This window comes from Herpailurus yagouaroundi, unplaced genomic scaffold (assembly GCF_014898765.1).
Source record: "Herpailurus yagouaroundi ecotype Mexico unplaced genomic scaffold, PumYag 141, whole genome shotgun sequence".
Classification (NCBI taxonomy): Eukaryota; Metazoa; Chordata; class Mammalia; order Carnivora; family Felidae; genus Herpailurus; species Herpailurus yagouaroundi.
In genome coordinates, this window is record NW_024412396.1 from 21,934,941 (window position 1) to 21,946,469 (window position 11,529).

General features: G+C 36.1%; 1 long non-coding RNA gene across 1 annotated transcript in view; it reads right to left on the bottom strand.

The window, feature by feature from the left end:
• The window catches only part of LOC121031702 (uncharacterized), a 249,457-nt gene extending 244,696 nt beyond the window's left edge, over positions 1–4,761 (bottom strand). The window contains exons 1-2 of the long non-coding RNA XR_005790858.1: positions 4,667–4,761; positions 3,585–3,627 (exon numbers count right to left, since the gene is read on the bottom strand). This is a non-coding gene — a long non-coding RNA (uncharacterized LOC121031702). The remainder of the gene's footprint in view (positions 1–3,584; positions 3,628–4,666) is intronic.
• Positions 4,762–11,529: the final 6,768 nt, after the last annotated feature.

Genomic DNA, 11,529 nt, shown 5'->3' on the forward strand with positions numbered 1-11,529 from the left:
AGCTGTTCCAAAAAAATAGAAAGGGAAGGAAAACTTCCAGACTCATTCTATGAAGCCAGCATTCCTTTGATTCCCAAACCAGAGACCCAGCAAAAAAGGAGAACTACAGGCCAATATCGCTGAAGAATATGGATGCAAAAATTCTCAACAAGATACTAGCAAATCGAATTCAACAGCATATAAAAAGAATTATTCACCATGATCAAGTGGGATTCATTCCTGGGATGCAGGGTTGGTTGAATATTCACAAATCAATCAATGTGATACATCACATTAATAAAAGAAAAGAACCATATGATCCTGTCAATTGATGCAGAAAAAGCATTTGACAAAATTCAGCATCCTTTCTTAATAAAAACCCTCGAGAAAGTCAGGATAGAAGGAACATACTTAAACATCATAAAAGCCATTTATGAAAAGCCCACAGCTAATATCATCCTCAATGGGGAAAAATTGAGCTTTCTCCCTAAGATCAGGAACACGACAGGGATGTCCACTCTCACTGCTGTTGTTTAAAATAGTGTTGGAAGTGTTAATATCAGCAATCAGACAACCAAAGGAAATCAAAGGCATCAAAATTGGCAAAGATGAAGTCAAGCTTTCACTTTTTACAGATGACATGATATTATACATGGAAAATCTGATAGACTCCACCAAAAGTCTGCTAGAACTGATACATGAATTCAGCAAAGTCACAGGGTAAAAATTGAATGTAAAAGAAATAAGTTGCATTCTTGTACACTAATAATGAAGCAACAGAAAGACAACTAAAGAAACTTATCCCATTCACAATTGCACCAAGAGTCATAAAATATCTAGGAATACACCTAACCAAAGTCGTAAAAGATCTATATGCTGAAAACTATAGAAAGCTTACGAAGGAAATTGAAGAAGATACAAAGAAATGGAAAAACATTCCGTGCTCATGGATTGGAAGAATAAATATTGTCAAAATGTCAATATTACCCAAAGCTATCTACACATTCAATGCAATCCCAATCAAAATTGCACCAGCATTCTTCTTGAAGCTAGAACAAGCAATCCTAAAATTTGTATGGACCACAAAAGACCTTGAATAGCCAAAGATGTATTGAAGAAGAAAACCAAAGCAGGAGGCATCACAATCCCAGACTTTAGTTTCTACTACAAAGCTGTAATCATCAAGACAGCATGGTAGTGGCACATAAACAGACACATAGACCAATAGAATAGAATAGAGACTCCAGAATTGGACCCACAAAAGTATGGCCACCTAATCTTTGACAAAGCAGAAAAGAGTATCCAGTGGAAAAAAGACAGTCTCTTTAACAAATGGTGCTGGGAGAACTGGACAGCAACATGAAGAAGGAGAATAAAACTATACCACTTTCTTACACCATTCACTCAAGTGATATACTCAAAATGGATGAAGGACCTGAATGTGAGACAGGAAACCATCAAAACCCTAGAGGAAAAAGCAGGAAGGAACCTCTCTGACCTCAGCCGTAGCAATTTCTTACTTGACACATCTCCAAAGGCAAGGGAATTAAAAGCAAAAATGAACTATTGGGACCTCACCAAGATAAAAAACCTTCTGCACTGCAAAGGAAGCAATCAACCAAACTAAAAGGCAACCAACAGAATGGGAAAAGATATTTGCAAATGACATATCAGACAAAGGACTAGTATCCAAAATCTATATTGACCTCACTAAACTCCACACCTGAAAAACAAATAATCCAGAGAATAAATGGGCAGAAGACATGAACAGACACTTCTCTAAAGAAGACATCCAAATGGCCAACAGGCACATGAAAAGATGCTCAATGTCACTCCTCATCAGGGAAATACAAATCAAAACCACACTCAGATACCACCTCACACCAGTCAGAGTGACTAAAATGAACAAATCAGGAGACTACAGATGCTGGTGAGGATGTGGAGATATGGGAACCCTCTTGCACTCTTGTTGGGAATGCAAACTGGTGCAGCCACTCTGGAAAACAGTGTGGAGGTTCCTCAAAAAATTAAAAATAGATCTACCCTATGACCCAGCAGTAGCACTGCTAGGAGTCTACCCAAGGGATACAGGAGTGCTGATGCATAGGGGCTCATGTACCCTAATGTTTATAGCAGCACTTTCAACAAGAGCCAAATTATGGAAAGAGCCTAAATGTCCACCTACTGATGAATAGATAAAGAAATTGTGGTTTGTATACACAATGGAATACTACATGGCAATGAGAAAGAATGAAATATGACCTTTTGTAGGAACGTGGATGGAACTGGAGAGTTTTATGCTAAGTGAAATAAGTCATACAGACAAAGACAGATACAATATGTTTTCACACTTATGTGGATCCTGAGAAACTTAACAGAAGATCATGTGGGAGGGGAAGGAAAAAAAAAAGTTAGAGAGGGAGGGAGCCAAACCGTAAGAGACTCTTAAAAACTGAGAACAAACTGAGGGTTAATGGGAGGTGGGAGGGAAGGGAAAGTGGGTAATGGGCATTGAGAAGGGCATCTGTTGGGATGAGCACTGGATGTTGTATGGAAACCAATAAATTTCATATTTAAAAAACAGAATACAAAAAAATAAAAATAAAAATAAAATATTTCAAAGGTAAAGCATGAGGGCATGTATAATCCTCTCCCTATCAGAATGAAAATATAATTGATGTTTATTTGGAAATACACTCTAATCCTTAATTTTATGGAATGGGAGGGTTGGGGGAAAGAGAAAACTCTGAGTACAAAATACTATCAAAAATAGTACATTAATGTAATTCCCCAAATGAAATAAAACATATGAAGTCTCTCTAAAATAAAATCACTAGTTCTAATACTTTTATGAAAATAAAGATGTCTTCCAAACTAATTAGTATACTTACTCAACTCTTGTTTATTTTAAAATAAGAAGGGAAATGAAACTGTAGCTCAGAAATTTTAATAGAGAATATATTCAATATAAAACTCATGGAAAAAATTATTCAAAATTCTCTCTCAAAAACCACTTAGCAAATAAAACTCTTATCTGCTCTTCTCACGAAGGAGACTAAATTCCTGTTCTCTGCCCTTTGAAAACAGCTAATTGAATGAGAGGTTCATAATGGGATTCTTTTGCAGTGTGTCTAAATATTTGGCTTCAGACCATAATGGAAGAGTTCTGTGGCCTTAGAAACCAAAAAATTAATGTTAAGTTGAAAATACATGATTTTTGAAATGTTTTATAGTTACTTGAGATACTTAATATCACTCAATTTTCAAAATAAGTCACTTTTCTAAATATTAAAGAAACTTTAAGATTGTGAACTAGCTTGAAATTCATGCTTCATGGAGAGAAAAAAAGGCAGGCTAGGAATCCTTTCCATGGCTAAATCCTTTCCAATGTCCTGATATATCAGGACATCAAAGTCTTCACCTAACAACTCTAAGGGAAAAGTGCCTAAGTTGAAAGTGTAAGGTCTATGTAATGAACCAAAGAAATAGAAGATGAAAAGACAATCTAAAGAAAGAGAGCCTATAGCCTGTCAACCATTCAATAAGACCTATTGACTCCTTAGCCAGCAAAAGTAGTCTGAGAAAATACTTATTTATTACTTAACTGTCTGAAGATAATTTTGTCTGTCTGAAGTGGTGATGAAGCACCTAGAAAAATAAAAATTTACCTAAATTTAGTTTTGAATCAAACTTATTGGCCAATGTCACAAAGAGTATTGGCATAGCCATAGCATATTGACTAGTCAACAAGTAATAATATAGACTGCAAGATAGTGTGTTACATCTCTGGAGGGATGAGGTTTAAATGACAATAAGTGAAATGCCTGCACTTCTGTCAAGCCATGTTTGAATACAAGGAAGTGAAACCTGAAATTGATTCTAAAAACGAATAAATGAAGAGATAGAGATCTATCAGAATCCTAGAAAAATCTAAACAATCCAGGCATCTGGTTGGTACAAGTCAGACTACAGATTGATTTCTTTGGAGCCAGATATTTACCCATGGTGTAATCAGATGTGGCCAGGGATCGGCAGTTATGTGGTATAAATAGGAGTACAAAGGCAGGAAAGAGGGAAGATGGGAGTGGATGAAGGGTGGCTTTATTAGAAAGAGACTGAAAGAGAATACTAGTCTGCTTATCTAGTACATTAAACCCCTTATGTTTGCTTTCAAACATGTTTTTCCAAATTTTCGATAATTGTCTCCCCTAAATGATCAAATAACTACATGAACAACTGTAAAGTCACTCTTCCCTTAATATAAGAATAGAATGAAATAGGATGAAACTTAACAGAAGACCATGGGGGAGGGGAAGGGAAAAAAAAGGTTAGAGAGGGAGGGAGCCAAACCATAAGAGACTCTTCAAAACTGAGAATAAACTGAGGGTTGATGGGGGGTGGGAGGGAGAGGAAAGTAGGTGATGGGCATTGAGGAAGGCACCTGCTGGGATTAGCACTGGGTGTTGTATGGAAACCAATTTGACAATAAATGTCATAATTAAAAAAAAAGAATGAAATAGGATGGGGTGAGATGGGATGGGATGGGATGGGATGGGATGGGATGGGATGGGATGGGCTAGAATAGAATAAAGCAGAATAGGAAATATCACAGCAAATGAAACATTATAAAGCTCAGTATTGTTTCTGGAAACTTTTGTTTCTGTTTATACACACACACCATACATACCTATATTGCTAAAACATGATGCAAAATGTACTTCTTAAACATCAATTTCTGTAATTTCTTTTCAGCTGTCTCCAGGCATCAACTGCAGGCAGAAGGGAATTCCTGTGACATAATTATATAATCTGTTTCCTTTTGTTTCCCAGAGCCAGATATTTTGTAACCTAAGTCTGTCTTTTTCATGCTGTAAGTTACCCAATGCTCAAAATATAAGCATTCAACCCCACCATTCTTGGATTTTCTATCTCTTTAAATGATTCTATGATAGTAAATTCCCAAGCATCCCAAATAAATGACTGGCAACATAAAGATTGTTAGTGTCCAATTTTCAGATACAAAGGGATGATTTATTCCCATTTATCCCAATGAAATCCAGTAACATATCCAAGTATTTCATATTCTCTATGTCCCTTACTTTCCAGCATCACTCTCTGCCTTAGTCTCTGTTCATGTAAGGATATAAATTTCTCAGCAGTTTGAGCAAACAGAACAACCCACCCTCAGTAAAGATAGGGCCTGGAAGTCTGTAAAGAAATAAAATCAGGATTTTGTTCTCTTTCTCTTAAGAGACAGTTTTAGCTTTTAAGATTCAGCATTTTAAAAATTCTGAATTTTGCAGTGGTTAGAAAAGAGAAGTTTCTGAAATTAGTAATTAGCCAATTATAGTACTGAACAAAGTTATGCAAGAAGAGCATAAAATGCAAAATTAAGGGGCGCCTGGGTGGCGCAGTTAAGCGTCCGACTTCAGCCAGGTCATGATCTCGCGGTCCGTGAGTTCGAGCCCCGCGTCAGGCTCTGGGCTGATGGCTCAGAGCCTGGAGCCTGTTTCCGATTCTGTGTCTCCCTCTCTCTCTGCCCCTTGCCCGTTCATGCTCTGTCTCTCTCTGTCCCAAAAATAAATAAACGTTGAAAAAAAAAATTTTTTTTTAAATGCAAAATTAAAATCAGTCAACATTTGGGCACCTGGGTGGCACAGTCCACTGGGCGTCCAACTTTGGCTCAGGACAAGATCTCTTGGTTGGAGGGTTGGAGTCCCACATCAGGCTCTGTGCTGCCGGCTCAGAGCATGGAGCCTGCTTCAGATTCTGTGTCTCCCTCTCTCTGCCCCTCCCCCACTCATGCTCTGTCTCTCTCTATCTCTCAAAAATAAACATTAAAAAGTTTAAAAAAAAAAATCAGCAAACATTTCCCACTGAAATCTAACATTGAATTTTGCCCAAGTCTTATCAAGCAGAGACTAAAGGATGCTATCTGAAACACCATGGGTATAGGATATATAGTCGATTGCATGTCTCTATCCTAGTACTTAACCATATAATAAATTCTCTATGTACATTTTAGCAATCCTTATTAGACTATAAGCTCTTCTTGGCAAGGATACATAACTTATTCAGCCTTGTCTAACAGAATGCCAAGCACACAGTAGGTGCTCTGTACTAGTCCATCTTCCACATGCTGTATAGTGTACTCAATCTTAGGTAATCTATCTGCTAGTTTATAAGTCTTTGAACTCAAGAATTCTTCTAGATATCATTACAGCTACCTCTCTGGACTAGGTAGACTGCAATTCACAATGGAGTTAAGATTCTGGTGCCTATAAAAGACAAACCAAACAAGAATACTCCTACAGAATGTCCTATAGAGCACTCCTGATACCACAAAGTGACTTATACATGTATAATAGTAAAACCAATCACGTTTCATGTTCCAAATTCATGAGTCTGTCATCTCCAAAGCAGCACATCACAGTTAATAAGAGGCAGAAAACGTTAAATATGGGTTCCAATTCCATCACTTATCACCCCCACGACTTCAGACAAATAACTAGTTGCCCTTGCTTTAGATACTTTGTGTATAAAATCAGGGCAAACTAATTTTTTATCTCATATAATACAAGAAAATATTGTTTTTAAGCATGTTGTGTAACACATAGTGAGCAAGCAATAATTCATAGTTTCTATCATCATCCTTATCATCATCATCACCATCACCACTATTAGAAAAGGAAGAAAAAGGAGGAGGAGAAAAAGTGCCCATGTTACATTTTGAAGTAGCACAAGCAGTTTCTTTAAGGAAAAGAACATCTCTACTAACTACAGAAGTCTTCTACTGGCATTCTACTCGAAAAACTTGTGGGCATCAACATACAACGGTATAAGAAAAAATACTGGTACAAGAAGACTTACTGGTATAAGTACCTTCTTTTTATTTTTTTTATTTTTTTTTTAATTTTTTTTTTCAACGTTTATTTATTTTTGGGATGGAGAGAGACAGAGCATAAACGGGGGAGGGGCAGAGAGAGAGAGGGAGACACAGAATGGGAAACAGGCTCCAGGCTCTGAGCCATCAGCCCAGAGCCTGACGCGGGGCTCGAACTCACGGACCGCGAGATCGTGACCTGGCTGAAGTCGGACGCTTAACCGACTGCACCACCCAGGCGCCCCAGTACCTTCTTTTTAGATTCAGCAATAGGTCATTTTTCTGATTATAGATGTTTTTTTCTTTCTTATGGAACACATAATTATATCTTTTCTAATTAAAATAAGCCTTTGCAAAGGTCTAAAAACCTGTCTCCAAAAGTGAAGTTGTGGAAAATTTGTATCCAAATTACCACCATGGTCAAAAGGATAGTGCAATAGTTTTGATAACTTTATGTGGAACTTGGAGACTTTCCAAAATCATGAGAAGTTCCACAGATACGTCCCATAACCTTAAAACTAGTAAGCCAAATTTCTTTTTATATTAAGGGAAAAAACACATACATTTGAAGTCAGGCAATAAAATCGGTACTGAAATAGTTCAAGAAAAAATTAAATATGGGCAATGATTTAAACAGATACTACACAAAAGATATGCAAATGGACAATAAGCACATGGAACGATGTTCAACATCATTAATAATTAGGTAAATTCAAATTAAAACTACAACAATATGTTACCAAACAACATACCAGATTGACTAAAATTTAACTAAAGACTGATAACACCAAATGGTAGTGAGGATGTGCAGTAACCGGAATTTTTATACATTGTTGGTGGGAATGTAAAACGATCCCAGCACTTTGGGAAAAGGTCTAGTGATTTCTAATAAAAGTGAAGATATTTCTTTACTTCAAAAGTGAAGATAGCCAGCAATTTCAATCCTAAGTATTTACCTAATAAAAATTTTAAAAACATATCTGTAAAAGAAAGTGTACACAAAAATACTCATAATGCATTATACACCAAAATAGAACAGTGCAGATATCCATCTCATCAATATGAAAAAGAACGAGCAAAACTGCTATATATTCATACAATGGCATACTAACCAACAATGAAAAGAAGCAATCTCTCATGGGTGATTCTCAGAACATAACACTGTGAATGAAGCATTACACAAAAGAGTATACACACTGTATGACTTCATTTATCCCACGTTCTAGAACAGGCAAAACATTATTCTGTGGGGAAAAAACAAACAGAGCAATTGTTAACTCTCTAGGCAGTGAGATGGAGATTCACTGAGAAGGAACAGAAGGGCTGTTAATGGGGCAAAGGAAATGGTACACATTTTATTAGAGCTTTGAGTTACACAGATATATACATTTATTACAACTTTTCTATTGTGCAGTTAAGACTTGTGGATTATATTTTATGAAAACTTTTCATCAAAAGAAAGACTATAAACAAATAGTGAACTCTTTCATAATATACATGAAATATTTAGGAAGAAGTGTACTGGTGCCTGTAATTTACTTTAAAATATACCCAAAAGGGACACTTGGGTGGCTCTATCAGTTGAGTATCAGACTGGCTCAGGTTATGATTTCACAGTTCATGAGTTTGAGCCCCACATAGGGCTCACTGTTGTCAGCCTGTCAGCACAGAGCCCACTTTGGATCCCCCATCCCTTCTGTCCCTATGTGTCTGCCCCTCACCCACTTGTGCTTTCCAAAAAACAAATATTTTTAAAAATTACCCATAAAGTAAGACAGATTGGCTGATATTTACAGTGATATATAGATGAATAGATGCATGAAAAAGTATTAGTAAAGTACGGATGAAAGAATTTTGGTGGTAAGTGTATAGAAGCTCATAGTAACATTTTTTAAAGTTGGTTATACATTTGATATGTTTTCTGACAATCTATTGGCAAAAAAGATACTTCTACTAGTTTAAATTTAATTCTTATTTCTATTAAAACCCAAATATCAAATTCCTTGCTATTGGCAGCAAACCATCATAAATTCACTTTATCTATAACTTTACAGTAATATATATATTTTCAAAGAGAAAACAAAATATATTTTATTTAAGATTAAAGCTGGTCGGGGACCTGGGTGGCTCAGTCAGTTGAGCGTCCGACTTCGGCTCAGGTCATGATCTCCCTCCCTGTCCGTGAGTTCGAGCCCCACATCGGGCTCTGTGCTGACAGCTTGAACCCTGGAGCCTGCTTAGGATTCTGTGTCTCCCTCTCTCTCTGCCCCTCCCCCGCTCATGCTCTGTCTCTCTCTCAAAAATAAATAAACATAAAAAAAAAGAAAAAAGACTGGGGCGCCTGGATGGCTCAGTCAGTTAAGCGTCGGACTTCGGCTCAGGTCATGATCTCATGGTCTGTGAGTTCTAGCCCCAAGTCGGGCTCTGTGCTGACAGCTCAGAGCCTGGAGCCTGTTTCAGATTCTGTGTCTCCCTCTCTCTCTGATCCTCTCCCGTTCATGCTCTGTCTCTCTCTGTCTCAAAAATAAATACGTAAAAAAAAAAAATAATAATAATAATAATAATTAAGAAAAAAAAAAACACTCACTTAAAAACAAAAAAAAGATTAAACCTGGGTCACAAATATTTCAACTAAGGTCCATGGACTAATATTTAGATAAACAAAAGAGGAAAAATAGAACTTTGAAAATGTAATTGTTATGGTTTAAAACTAAATTTATGAAAATTAGAAGAAAAAATTCTTATTTAAAATTTGTCTCACAAAAACATAAATATTATAATGTTTTCCTCTTATAATAAAGAATTTATACAACCCTGAGATTATAAATATTTGTAAACAATCCCAAAATTAATTTTTTAGAAAACCTGGGGAAATTTTATCTTGATATTGCTTTGACATTCTAATTGTGCTTGAATTTTCACTCTCATAAACTGCGATCAAAATTTACTATATTGTTGGGCAGTTTTAGTTCTGGACTGGAAAAACAAAAAGTGAAAATGGTCTCAATAAAAACAAATTTTTACTTTAAAACAAATTTTAAAAATAAAATTAGAACTTACCTAATCAAGAAAAAATTCATAATTATCCCTTACAATGAAGAATGTAAAATCACCATATACAATGTAAATTATTTACAGTCACATCAGAAAAATATAAGGTGATGAATTATTTTCAGGGGTATCCCTTTTCAGCTTTTTCCTTCTTATTCAGTTATTCAAAGGCACCAGTTAAGAAACTTGCATGATAACTGGGGATCTGTCATCAACAATATATGACTTAGAGTTCTGAGTATATCCTCCTTTGTCCAAATATTTTCAAAGGTTCAGGTCTAAACATGAGTGATGTATTAGCTTTGCTGAAGTAGCAGACAAAACCCCCAAATCTCAGTGATTTTGTAAAATCACTGCTAAAATCGCTGCTAAATAGATCTCCTCATTCCTATACCCTCTTTTAGATATGCCACTTTTACTACAGAGGGTAAGAGCAAGAGAAGCTTTCCAAAAACCTGTGCCATCTCTTAAAGCTTCTGCCCAAAAGCTGTGGAATATCACATCAGCTCATCTGCAACACAGAGAGAACAGCAAGGACTCAAAAGCAAAAGTCTTGAGTCCAATACATAATCTAAGGAACAGGTAACCAATACCTTTTAAAGTAAAACAAATTTGCTGGATTTGGGGAGAAAGTTAACGTAGAAAAAGAAGGATTACCATAGTATGAAATTATTGTCTTCTTTCTTGGGGAGATGACTTTCCTGTTTACTCTCTGCTAGAGTGCCAGTACTTTCCTGTTTAAATAAAAGGGTACTGAAGAGAAAAGAACTACCCTCTTGCCCATGACATCTATCAGAAAGCAAAACATCAATGGGAACAGAAGTAGAGACAAAAAAAAATTAAATTAAAAAATAAAATTATATACTATGTACAAGAAAAGGAAAGTATGCAAGAAAACAAGCTAAAAAAGACATTATATATCTATATCTGTATCTATATCTATATGGAAGAAACATCATTTTCTCAAGCCTTGGAGATCTCCAATAAACTAAGTTCTTTGAAGAATGGGTCAAAACTGAAGAAAATGAGCTCAATTAATGATGGGGAAGAACAGTATAGAATGAATTGTTCACTATAAAATTCCAACTCTGTTACCTACAAAACCAAAATTTTAGACAAATGAATGAATCCTATATATGAAAACAATCAAATTAAAAATTAGTTCTTAGATTATACCCCAGAGAAAACTTACTGACTTTCAAAAACCTTCTCAAAGAACACATCAAACTTGCTTTCAGTTAATTATCTGAAAATCAACATAAGTACTATTTTTTGTCTTTTTATTTAAAAAAAAATTTTTTTTCAACGTTTATTTATTTTTGGGACAGAGAGAGACAGAGCATGAACGGGGGAGGGGCAGAGAGAGAGGGAGACACAGAATCGGAAACAGGCTCCAGGCTCTGAGCCATCAGCCCAGAGCCTGACGCGGGGCTCGAACTCCCGGACAGCAAGATCGTGACCTGGCTGAAGTCGGACGCTTAACCGACTGCGCCACCCACGCGCCCCTTTTTGTCTTTTTAAATATAGACTTTAATGCCAACAATAAAATTCTACTCTTTTTTTATACTGAATTTCCATGGTTTTTAAAGAAAAATACCCTTCATTGAATTGAAGAA